Raw genomic sequence first — 12747 nt, forward strand, 5'->3', positions numbered from 1 at the left:
TATTCAAATATGCCTAGCAACAGGACCATGCCTATAGCAACAACTAAATAATGGTTTATATTGCAAAGATAAAAAAGTGGGAAGGGTAGGCAAGTTAATAAAGATTCCAAAAATGTATGCAAATATCCCTAGAAATAAGACCATGTCCATAGCAACAGCCAAATACAGTTGTGCTACAGTGCAATTGGCGTAATTTTTGGTAGAAAAAGTCAAGTAAAGAAGCTTACTGATATTGCAGCATGAAGATATAATATTTAATTGGGTTCATGGTATCAACAAGAAAACTGACAAAGTTTAATATTTGAGAGCCAACAGGTAGGTGTACGTTCCCACCTCTTAAACATACACCCACTTTATAACCTTCAGAAGTATCAAATCAGAAAGTAAAAATATATGTTAGACAGACTTGACTTTAATATCTAAAATTAGCTTTGTCTTTGGGGCATGATGATAGAAGGGAGTAGGGGATAAAAGATTAAGCCTCATTTGTTTTATAAAAGATAAATGTGGTTTTGAATTTAAGACAATCTAAGGGGTATGTTGGGTTGTTATTTTCCTTGTAGGGAATCAGTTAAAGCAAGATGTGTGTGGGTGTCTGGTTAACCTTTGTCAATTGGGACTGTGATTCCTGCTAGCAGTTCCATGCAATGTTAACTTTTATTTCAAATGTCAAAACCCTTTGTCATCAATCGATAAGCTCTGATTGTCTGTTACCTGGTTCAATTTTGGCACAGGTGTTCACAAAAATATGTAATGTGTCAACTTGATTGTTATCTTGACATTAAAAACGGGTACTATTTCTTTTCGGATTTTCTTTCTTTTTTTTTGTAAGGTAGCCAAGACAACATGTATTTATTCAATGTGAATTTGCATGTTTTTTTTCATAGTTTCCATGACAACTGTCAGTTCATCATGATTGCTGCACAGCAATGAGAATTGATAGATGATGCAATGATCGTCAGTTTTTGAAAAATTTAATAATTTGAAACGTCAACATACACTGTACCAAAATGGTCCATTTAGATTGAATTAAGAAGTGGAACTTAATCTTACATCTGGTACAGATGATTTTAATTGCCGACATCTGTTCCATGTCATGTACATCTCCTTGTCAGAAAGTGTAGAGACCTAGAAATGTTCAACCCACATTACGTATAATGTACATATTGGAACACATTACTATCAGATGACGTAGACATCCAGGGATGTACATGATTGAAAACTACGTAGGACTTTTAATTTTCTTCATACATTCTCTTTAGCTGTAACTAGGCAAGCTTTCTGATAGTGTAACCAGCCTGAAGGATAAATCAGTGGCCGATGAAATTGTGTCTTCAAGTATATACCCTGGGATAGAGAACAATAAATTGAGGGGGAGGATGAGTGAATTTGTCAAATTGTAAGTGGGGAGGGTGAGGTAATTGTAAATGTCAGAATTAATGAGTTTGGCAAAGAATTAGTGCACAGTTACATGTCTGTCAGTACAGATTCAAATCATAGTGGGTAAGAAGTATAAATAAATGCAATGCTTTTTCTACTATGCCAATATTTTGCTGCTTGTCTGAGGATCAGAGGCACTTTCATGTTTTTAAGAGTTGTTCCTCTTTTGTTTTTCTTGGTTCATTTATATCATGTTGTTTATGGTAATTTATACTTGTCAGTAAAAATGTTCATTGGTTAGTTTTGTGCGTGAGTGTAATACACACTCTTCAGTACGCTGTCTGCATATCAGAATACATGGTTCCATGCATCTTATAACGAGTACCTCGACTGTTTACTGAGCCTAAGGCCATCAGATGTAAGCTGTGGAATAAGTAGATTGTTTAGAAACAGGTTCTGGAAAGGATAAGCTGCCATCACCATTCTGTTTAATGGCTTTCATTAGAAAAACCACACCTCACAAAATCCAGCCTACAAGATATATTTTTTATAAGACAGTTGATGTAAAAAATACTGTTGATTTTATGATAATGGGTGCATAGATGACAGCAGGTATACCAAAATAGTGACGAAAAGTGAGAAAGTATACTGAAGAAAGCTGAATTTCTAGAAGTCAGTACATAAAATTTGCATAGTGGAAAATGTAAATGTTAATTTTTCCTGTTTTTTTAACAGCCATTATTTAACTTACTAGACCCTCAGAAGGTATAGTTGTTAAATACGATTCAATAAACTTAAACATAGATCTAAACTAAAAAGAAAGATTGTCGTCTGCCATCATTTATCTGCTGCCATTGTACATTGTATAGCAGACATACATATACATTCAAAATAGTCACAGCATCTACAAGACACAAAATATGTGGAAATTTTATATGCCATTATGTTGATGCATGATAATGAGTTATTTTGGTGTTGATGGTATAAATTATATAGTATTGAAATGATTTTGAATGTTAGATTTATGTACAGGATAACCAAACAAGCCCATTTTCATGCCAAAGAAATGGTAAAGATACATTTACTGTCATGATCATGATTTAACTGCGAAGAGGGGGTGGGGGGGGGGGTGTTAAATGAAGAAATATTTATAAGCATATAATTATCTCTTAAGCAATATGCAAATTACGTGTAAAAAAGTGAATTTTGGTCAAAAATGTATACATGTATCTCAAAAAGTGTTATTCTGCATATTATCTTCAAAATATTTTGACACAATTGGCCCTAGCAACCATGACTACACCCTAAGCAACAACCAAATGCCAGTATATTGTGCTAAGATAACAACATCATCTGGTAGGCAAGTGAGTAAACATTCAAAAAATGTATGTAAATATCCCTAGCACCTCCAATAGCAACAGCCAAATGGTGGTGTCTTTCACAAAGATAACAACAGGGATTAATAAACAAATTAATAACCATACAAAATATGTATGCAAACATACCTAGCAACAATACCATGCCCATAGCAACAGCCAAATGATCATGTATATTGCAAAGATAACAACAGGGCTGGATAGGCAATTAGGTAATCATTCAGCAAATGAACACCTATACCTAGCATGGATCAGGTTGTGGATAAACTTTTTAAAACAACAGTTGTGCTACAACGCCATTGGTGCTATTTTTTGTTAAATTTACCTTGCATTAGAAAATAAAATAAGTAATTTGCATGTTATATTCATTTTAGGATTTTCTATAGTGTGCTGCTAACAGCGATGAAAACCTTTTGTTAAACTTTCAAATGCATTGTGATACTTCTCTCTCAAAAAGTGTCAAGTAAGTCTATCACCAAAACCTTTTAACTGTTTCATTGCTGTCTACAAATTTTAATAGAGGTCATTAACCAGCAGAACGATAGACAGTCCATGGATAGATACGGTACTGTCCACCCTAATCAACTGTTCCCACTGACAGTCCATGGATAGATACGGTACTGTCCACCCTAATCAACTGTTCCCACTGACTCTTTTCTCAGATATTAACCTGGATTGTGGTAATAATTAAGTCATATTGTCCAATTTGAGAAAGGGCTACGTAGGTGTACCTGCATGTTAACAGAGAGATGACACAGCTGGCATCAGTTATCCTATGTAACAAAAACACATTAACTATTGACAAAAAAGAGTTTAGAAACAGATTTTGAAAAACAAAGTAACATCTTGTGTTAGAGTAGGCATATGGAAAAATTTTTCAAATGTCATTGACCACATTTAATGTTTCTTTCCTTGTCTCTGTGAACACATGTGTTCATTTTTGTATAGTTTGATGATGATCATGTGATGATGATGATGATGATGATGATGATGATGATGATGATGATGACAACGACGACAATGACAACAACGACAACAATAATGATGCAAGTGATGATAAACAACAATAAGGTAATAGTAGATAACCCAACAAAATATTTGCACATATCATATGGTATATGCAAATAAGCATCTTTGATACACCCTCCAGTAGCCAGCTTTAACTTCTTTTCAAAAAAATGAATCTGATTTTCTTTTTTTTTTCAACTCAAATAACCACCAAGCAAACATGTTCATAGACACAGCCTTTTTAAAGCTCAAATCTGATTGCCTTGCTTGGATCAGCAAGTGATAACCAACCAATCAGCATCAAGTTAACAAATTACACATTCATCTACTTCAATTGATACATGTGTATTGATTGGCTGGGCGCCAACATCCCTTGAGATGTCCATCGACTAGAAATGAGTTATTTTGAAATTCAGTATTTAAAATCTGTTATTGATTGATTCAGTCTATTCATATTCATTATGAATAGACTGAATATATTATGAATATTTCATATAAGGGCTATAAATATATGCAAACAAAGCAGAGCGTATGATGACTAATTAGTGATAGATTAAATATCTTTGTTGTTGACAACGACAAACCTGTTATAAATCAACTATAGTAGTTCCAGTTTAGGAGTGTCATTATTTATGGATGAATGGTCTCCACAAATATAGTACTTTACATCATAGTATTTATTATTGTTGCTTCACAATAAAAAAAAAGTTTTACAAAACAGTGTGGTCATCATCGTAGTTGTGATCATGGTAGTTACAATTTTATAATTATTTTTTATTTATTTTGGCATCAAGTTGTCATCCTGCTGTAGGAAGGTTTGGATCTCCAATTTATTGACCTGTTGCAAGACTTGCCATATGCACCTGTCCTGTATTTCCGAGGTGTATTTCTTGTAAATGTTTTCATTTAATACATGCCCAAAAAAATAACGCAGTAATTGAATATTGTTTGCACAATGCAAAATGTAGTTAATATTATATAAATCCTCTCCTAAAAAGTCATTTCCATAGAGTTTTGCTACTGACTGAAAATAAATTCCAAACAACTTTACTAAAAATAAAACATGGAAGTAAAATATTCCTGCAGGAATAGGTTAATTTTTGTCAACAGGAATTGAGTGTATATTTAGTACACTGTCAAGTTCAAGGCGCAGTCACACAGTCAGGAAGTATAGGAAAGTTCATTCTGTATTTTGCACTGGTATTGTGTTGCATTGCCAACAAGTATGGTATTCTTTATTTTTGAATGACACTCAATCCTCCTAAGACTTGACACATTTACAAATTTAATCCACTCAGCCATCAACAAGTAGGAGTTATAGCCACAAGTATATAACCTGAAATAATGAAAATTCATTTTTCAACATTGTCAAATTAATAGGTAACAGTGAGAATGCCATTTAAAATGTCTTGAAAATTACATTCACTTTCATCAAATAGACACAAGACCAGAGGCAATTTGCTGAGTTTCAGAAATAGCTCGGTGAAAATAAGACAATTTTGTGATATTGCATGCATTGCATCCTGTCAGACAATTGTTTATGTAGTGTATGCTTATTTGACTTTGTACGGGTACACAAAGTTCATGCAAATATCCATGAAATAGTGTCTACTTAGAAGTTAAGTGCACAATTACTTGAGAATTTAGTGTGCTCAATGGATTGTGTTAAAATCCTGAAGAGTCTTGAAGAGACTTTAATCCTGTGACAGTTTCAGTACCACCTTTCTCCTACCAAAAGTATTTGAACAAAAACTGGGTGTTTAGTTAGTTTTAGAAAATATTAACTCTCTTTTAGATCAAAGTCATTCAACTGATCTTTAGTATTTCATTCATTAAACATTTTTGTTTGAAAGTGATTTTTTTTTTCAAATTTTTCTTAAATTAGAAATAAAAAAAGAAATATATATTAACCCATAGTAGCCAGTGACAAGTTGCAAACCAAACATTAACAGAATTTAACACTGAAAATTTCAAACTTTTAACCATCATGTTAACTGTTATCTTCAGCCCAAATTTTTGCCAAATTATTATTCAGAAAATATTTACATGATGATTCTCAATTGAGAGATGTTTGACAGAAACAAAACTCAAAATCAAAATGCACATGTATCTACGGTAACTGTGTGACAAACACAGATAATAGTGGATGTGAGATGCTGACATTGTCACTGACAATTTGAAGACAGAATTTCTATTCAAGATGTACACTATAATCACATTGTAAGAGCATAGAGAAATAGCCTGGTGAATACAACTGTCTGGTACCGTCATTATGCAAAGTAAACTAAAGACAGTACGGGTTGCTGAATAACTTCCGTTGTAACAATGGACAGTCTATCCCAGACAAGATGTTCAGACAAAGGTTTTATATCGGTCACTTCCTGTCAGTATACACCAGCGCTTTACATATATTTTACCCTACCCTTACCCACACAGCTAATGAAATGTCAGAGGTCAACGGAAATGTCTTGTGGTCATTTTAGTCCTACCTAGACACATTACTCAGTCTGTTAAAATGTACACAAAGTGTCAGTAGGATATGATAGAATGACAAACACATATAAACAAGCAGATCAACTGATGGACAAAGAAAGTATAGAGAAACGGTTTCAAATCTTGCTTTCAAAAGCTGGAATTTGAAAGAAAAAATATATGATCACTTTGTTTTCTTTATGTATTCTATCAGAGATGGAATAAAATACACTCATTGGTCAATAGAGACTCAATAAAGTTCTGTGATTGGTCAATAAAGACTTTATAGAATCTTCTGATTGGTTGATAACAACTTAATGAAATCCACTGATTCATTGATATATCAAGTAATTGGTCAATAAAGCCTTCTGATTTGTTTATAAACAATGATAAAGCTCAATGATTGGTCAACAAAGCCTTTTTAAAGTACACTGATTGGTGAATGAAAACTGAATGAGGTCCTCTGACTGGTCAATAAAGAACAAATGAAGTCCACTGATTGGTCGACAAGGACTTAAAAAGTCCCCATATTGGTGAATAAAAAAAAATGAATCAAGTCCATTGATTGTGATAAAAAACTTGTTTTTTTCACTAAAGAATGAATAAAGGCCACTGATTTTTGTGAAACAAATGAATGAAGTCCACTTATCTAAGTCTTGTATGATGGATTTGATGAGTTGTAATGATGATACAAATTATACAATGTTTTTTTTAAAAGGTTGGGAACCCTGGTAACAGAAATGGGTAAATCTGGTAAAACTGGCATAGTTTCCCCATACATTATATTGTAACATTGGTGGGGAACTAAATGACAGGGGAACTCACTGGTAGATTTTACCTCCTTACTACCCTTAACAAAAACAGTCATAGTAGTCAATAATGTATCATTCTCCCTGAACAAAGTAACTGCATGGGACTCTATAAACTTACTTTGTAAGTTTTGATTTGTAAATGTCACTCCTCTTCAGATAAATATGATATATAATAAGAAATAAAGGTTAAGATTAAGATATTAAACTATTCACCATTTTAACTGTCTTTAGTTCCTGTATGTTAAAAGTTCTACCATGATATATATGATGGATAGATTCTTCATAACAAGTTGCTATTAGAAATAACAGGCAAGATAATTTTCAGCAGAAATTGTCATTAGTAGATAATCTCAACTAAGGTATTTCTTTCAAGTTTGCTTTAACAGATTCTTAGTCACCATGACTATGTCTAAATTAATTTTAGTAGCTAGGGACAGCTTTGTTTGTTTGGTTGTGTGTTGTTTTTTCCTTCTCGTATGTGCTGTAGTTCTTTACCGTTTGTTTCTGTAATAAAAAAAAAAAAAGATATGATGGAGAGATATTCTAGTACCAACAGTACCAATCACAATATCTAGAATTATTCAATCTGATTGAATAGTGATTGTCTAAGTTCCCATCAAGTATTATTATTTTTGTCACTTTGCTATAGTACTTTAAAACAAGGCTACATTTTACTTGACAAGTTAACAAAAACGTAAAGATAATAACATTGAATTTAGATGCTTTCAAAAGTGCTGTGGCTTTTATTCAGTAAATTATCTTTTCTAAAACATTCTCCACTCTTCATCGTTTCTGATGAGGAAATATACAGCAACCCTGGATGGAGTTGACACATCTTATCATCAGAGTTTATTCACCTTTATAGTTCATATTTTGTGAAATATGGCTTACTTTCCTGGCAAAATGCCAAATATAACAAGCATTACCTTCAACTTTTGCCCGTAAGATTGGAAAAAAAACACACACTATAATCTTTATTTTTTCACTTTATTTTCTTAGTATATGCTGTGGTTGGATATTGCCCTTTTCATGAAATATTTTTGGGAGGATAATGTCAAAGGAACTTCATTTCATCCATTATTGCCTTGCTTACTGTAAAATAGATGTTGTAGTGAGTTTTCCCAGGATCTGTCCAGCAAGGCTTTAGGGAAAATGTAGGAAACGAAGTGGGTGGAATGGAGTGGGAGTATCAAGTACCGTGACATTTTCCCAAAGTAATCATTCACTTCCCACATTTTATGGATAGATGAAAACTTGCATTAACTCTGATTAAAAGTGGAATAAAAGTATCAGAAAAGTAAATTGAATTTCAGGGAATGTGCACACTGTCTGCAATTTAGGATTTGGCCTTTACCAAATGTCCAATGATGCTCAGGGACGTAGCAATTATGTTTTCTTCATTCAGAAGTGTAAGATTTGTACTATGCATGACGAAGTCAACAATATGACCATGAATCTTAGAAATTATACAGTATTACCATGGTAACTTACCATGGTATTGAAATGAAAATCTAACTAACCTTGAAAGAGAATTTAAAATGAAGCTTTGATTATTTCCGACACGTTGAAACACTTCTCAATTCCACAGGTGTCACTAAAGCAAGACCTTGCAGTCATACACCTGGAGGATTCATAATTAATACTAGCATTTTTATTTCAACTTTTCAGAATATTTTTGCCAATTTCTGATACTTCTGAGGATCTCACAGGGATTTTGCCAAGGTGTTAGAACCCTGGGATTTAGATAAAGGAAAACCTGCAAAATCATAGACAATAAATTTCTATTGATTAGCAAGACTACAGTTTCTGAAAATAACTATTTAAACTTTAAAACACCCAACAAATACCAGTTTATCAGAATTTTATTGTAATGAATGTTTTGATTGAAAAGTAGAATTAAAGAATGTAATTGTGACATGATTTGAAGCCTTCAAATCAAAACATTTTAATGAAAGGAAAATGACCTCGGATCTCATAGGCATAGCTTGAACATAATCTTGTGATCTGCAGTGCAGTTACACAAGGTAGTTATCATAAGTCAGTATCACGTTCACCCCCAAAGCCACACAAGTACAAAGGACTGTTCTTGCAATTTCCTAAGGCAGCTGAGTGATGAATTCAGCCCTACACTTGGCTTCTTTGTTATCCTTCAAAAAACTCCCCAAAAATACAGTATTTTGCTCAGGTTATATTGAATGGAGTGAGAACTCTGCAGATAAAACTATGTATTGTTTAGATATAATATCGTCTCATAGATTTGGTGGAGAACATTTGAGTTGGTATTTCAACTAGGAACTCATGAAATTTTGCATACCATCCTGATACAAAAACAAAGCAATATTAAAACATGAACATACTGCCAAAATATGACAAAATACAGTCAAATTGCCAGTTAATTTTGTAATTTTTGTATTCACTGAAATAAAATATGGAAAGTTTTAAGGATTCATCTTTCTACTGAATATCAATTTTTATTGATATTTAGGTGACATTATACCAGATTTATATGTTTTTGAAATCTTTGTTAAAATGTTGCTTTGATAGGACATTTTTGCGTTCAGTAATCTGCAGGAACGTTCAATGTGAAATACATATCCATTGCAAATTTCAGATCATGGCATTAGTAGTTATAGTTCTCATTAAAATTAAAACAATGCAAATACCTAGCAGATAGGACACCCAATTGAAAGAAGGCAGAGGTAAAATATACACCAAAAGTTTGACTGCGTATTTTGAACTTTCTATTTGAAATGAGCCACCTAGACATATTACAATCATATATTATAATAGACACGTAAGAGATGATATCCCTTTTGTTATATCTCTTAAACATGTATACTCAATAAATCCATGTGCAATTTTCTTCTTGGAGAGTTTTTTAAGCAAAGAATTTGATTTATATTTATCTTTTTTATCTTAATATCCAGCAAAGATGAGTGTCTTTGTAACGTTTGGTATAATTCACACCACTGCCATCCCTTATGGCACATACCAAATACAAAGAAGTGGTTGGGGATTAAAGGTAATGTGCCTATAGAAATAGGTCTGACCCTCTGAGTCGGCTTGTGAGATTTATTTTGTATTTGACAGTTATGATTGAAGGACTTTTAAAAACCATTTTGTAGATTTCTGTGCATCAAAGAAACAGATCACAGGGAAAAAACTTGTAGAACTTGTAGCAGTTTTATTAAGGGGACTTTTCATTTTTTCACAAATTGTGGCAGAAATAATTGAATTAGTAAATTCTAAAACTATAGTATCATATCGTTTGTGTGTGTGTGTGTGTGTGTGTGTGTGTCTGTCTGTCTGTCTGTCTGTCTGTCTGTTTGTGTGTATATATATATATATATATATATATATATATATATATACATACACATATACATATATACATATACATACATATGTATGTATGATATGCTCTCCAAGATGATTGAGCACTCTACTTGGCAAAAGAATGAAATTATATATACTATATGCCAGTGCTCATGCTAACAAATGCTAGCGTATAGTCACAGCTGACTCTGCAACGTAGACGAGCTATATGTGTATATACATTCATACAGTCCATAATATATTCCTGATATTATATCATATATAATGTATCCTAGTACTATTACCCATCTGTTGGTGGCAATGAAGTCTAGTGCAAAGAGGAAAATCGCTTTGTAGTCAACAACTGTTAGACATGCAGTACTGGTACTTATCCGTTTTGCTAGTGTTTTTTTTCACCTTTTGTAAATTAAACACATATCTAACAAGTAGTTCATCCCTATTGAAATTCCTTCTACTCCCAAATGTTAGAAGGTTTATCCTGTTTGTCCGGAATAACGTTTGATACTGTTCTAAAAACATTACTCTTCATTCTGTTTCTTTTGTGACTCTTTCATTGTGTTTCCACCTTACTTGTGAATTCAAATGTCAACTGACAATACTTATCACCATGATTACTTTCCTTAGTGAGTGTTTTTCAAGACATATAACAACAATTTGTTTTTCTCGACATGAGGATGTCTTTGTCTGTGAAAGACATTTATTATTGTTTGCCAATGTCATCATTACTTACAAAAGTCACAATAAAGTATATTTTTTCATGTGGAGAATAGATTTCTGATATAATGATAATATGTTTTGTTGCCTTTGGCCACCAGCCCATATTTAGCAAAGAAAATGATATATATCAAATATCGTAATGAATAGAACAGATTCTTTGTCTTTTATGAAGTGATTGACAGGTATTTATCTCACAGAATTAGCCTTTAGAAAACAACAGCTGACAAAATAATTATATAAAAGAAAGACGACAAAAATATAAGATCATTTCAAAGTTACTATAGTTGATGTTGTTCAAAACATGCTTGCAAATCAATGATTAACCATCATTTTGTACATACTACATGTACATATGTATTACCTCTGACTATTGGCTCTTTAAGCTTACTTGACTATTCAAATTTTGATATGCTCCAATCAGCAGTGACTTTACTTTCATCTTTGCAACTGTAGAATTTGGACACTTTCATCGAATCCATTTATGTGCAATCCACTTTTACATTATCTTACTTGAAAAGAAAGAAGACAGGCAGATTGTGAAAAATGCAAGTTCATTTCAACAAATAGTTGATGAGAACAAAGTTTGGGATTAAAATCAAGTGCATTTTGTTAATTGCACCAACTATTATACAAATGTACTAGGAAAAATATTTCCCAGTATGTCTGGAAATTGTGTACCTCGTACTAATATTTATTTTTTTTCTGAACAAAATATATCAGAATAAAGACACATACAAATGTCTGTAGAACAGTGATATTAACTCATTTCTGATGAAACTGTTTATATCAAAGGCCTTATCTGTTTATAGTCTTTGCTGACATTAAGAACACAGCGGAGCCAACAGATGGATCAGCAAGCAGACAGACAGACAGACAGACAGACAGACAGACAGACAGACAGACAGACAGACAGACAGACAGACAGCCAAAAAAGACAGACAAAAAATACAAAAAAAAAATGAAAATTTAATAATGTTCTTTTGTCTTGGGAAATGATTGAGTTATTATTACATTTTCTTTAACTGCATAAATATTATTGTTTTCTCAGTAAACATTGAGTATACCAGAAGTTTTCTCCATATTTGGTATTCTTAACATCATGAAGAAACTTATCTCCAAATTGTAGAAAGGGTGTTTTTTTTTACATTTTGTGTGTGCAAGATCTAATATTGTTTTCTGTGTGCATGCTAAATACATCAGAATTGCATCATATGTGACCTTCTAAACATCATAAACAAATACTACAGTCTCCAGATTTCTTCTTTTTTGTGTGTGTGTGTGCAAGCTCTAACGTCAGCCAACTCTCAGTTGCATCATATGTGACATTCTAATTAACACAAACAACTCACTAGCTCCAAATTTTAGGAAATTTGACTTGTTTTTAAAAAAAATAATTGTCTTTCTGTGCGTCAAGTACTTGTGTCAGATTTTTTGAATGCATCATTATCAGCCTTAGCTGCTGTTTTTTCCTCCTCTTTGTTTGCATAGTACGTCACCATCTCTGCATCAATTTCAACAATACAGGAGTGACAGACACTACATCACTGCTTAACTCAGATGTGTGATAGTTGTCAAAATATATTGACAAGAAATATAATTGAAGGTATATGATTGTATTCTTGTGCTGAATTGTTACTATGGTGATG

General features: G+C 32.7%; 1 long non-coding RNA gene across 6 annotated transcripts in view; it reads left to right on the plus strand.

Moving 5' to 3' along the window:
- Nucleotides 1-12747, plus strand: part of LOC144440317 (uncharacterized) — a 51282-nt gene that overhangs the window by 27099 nt on the left and 11436 nt on the right. The window contains exons 4-5 of one of the 6 annotated variants that reach the window (XR_013481186.1): nucleotides 3705-3827; nucleotides 9976-10070. The exons of 2 other annotated variants lie outside the window; for them this stretch is intronic. This is a non-coding gene — a long non-coding RNA (uncharacterized LOC144440317). Of the gene's footprint in view, nucleotides 1-3704; nucleotides 3828-9975; nucleotides 10071-12646; nucleotides 12705-12747 lie in introns of those variants that run through there. 3 more of the 6 variants (XR_013481185.1, XR_013481191.1, XR_013481192.1) reach the window with 3 other exon arrangements.

This window comes from Glandiceps talaboti, chromosome 1 (genome assembly GCF_964340395.1).
Source record: "Glandiceps talaboti chromosome 1, keGlaTala1.1, whole genome shotgun sequence".
NCBI classification, from domain to species: Eukaryota; Metazoa; Hemichordata; class Enteropneusta; family Spengelidae; genus Glandiceps; species Glandiceps talaboti.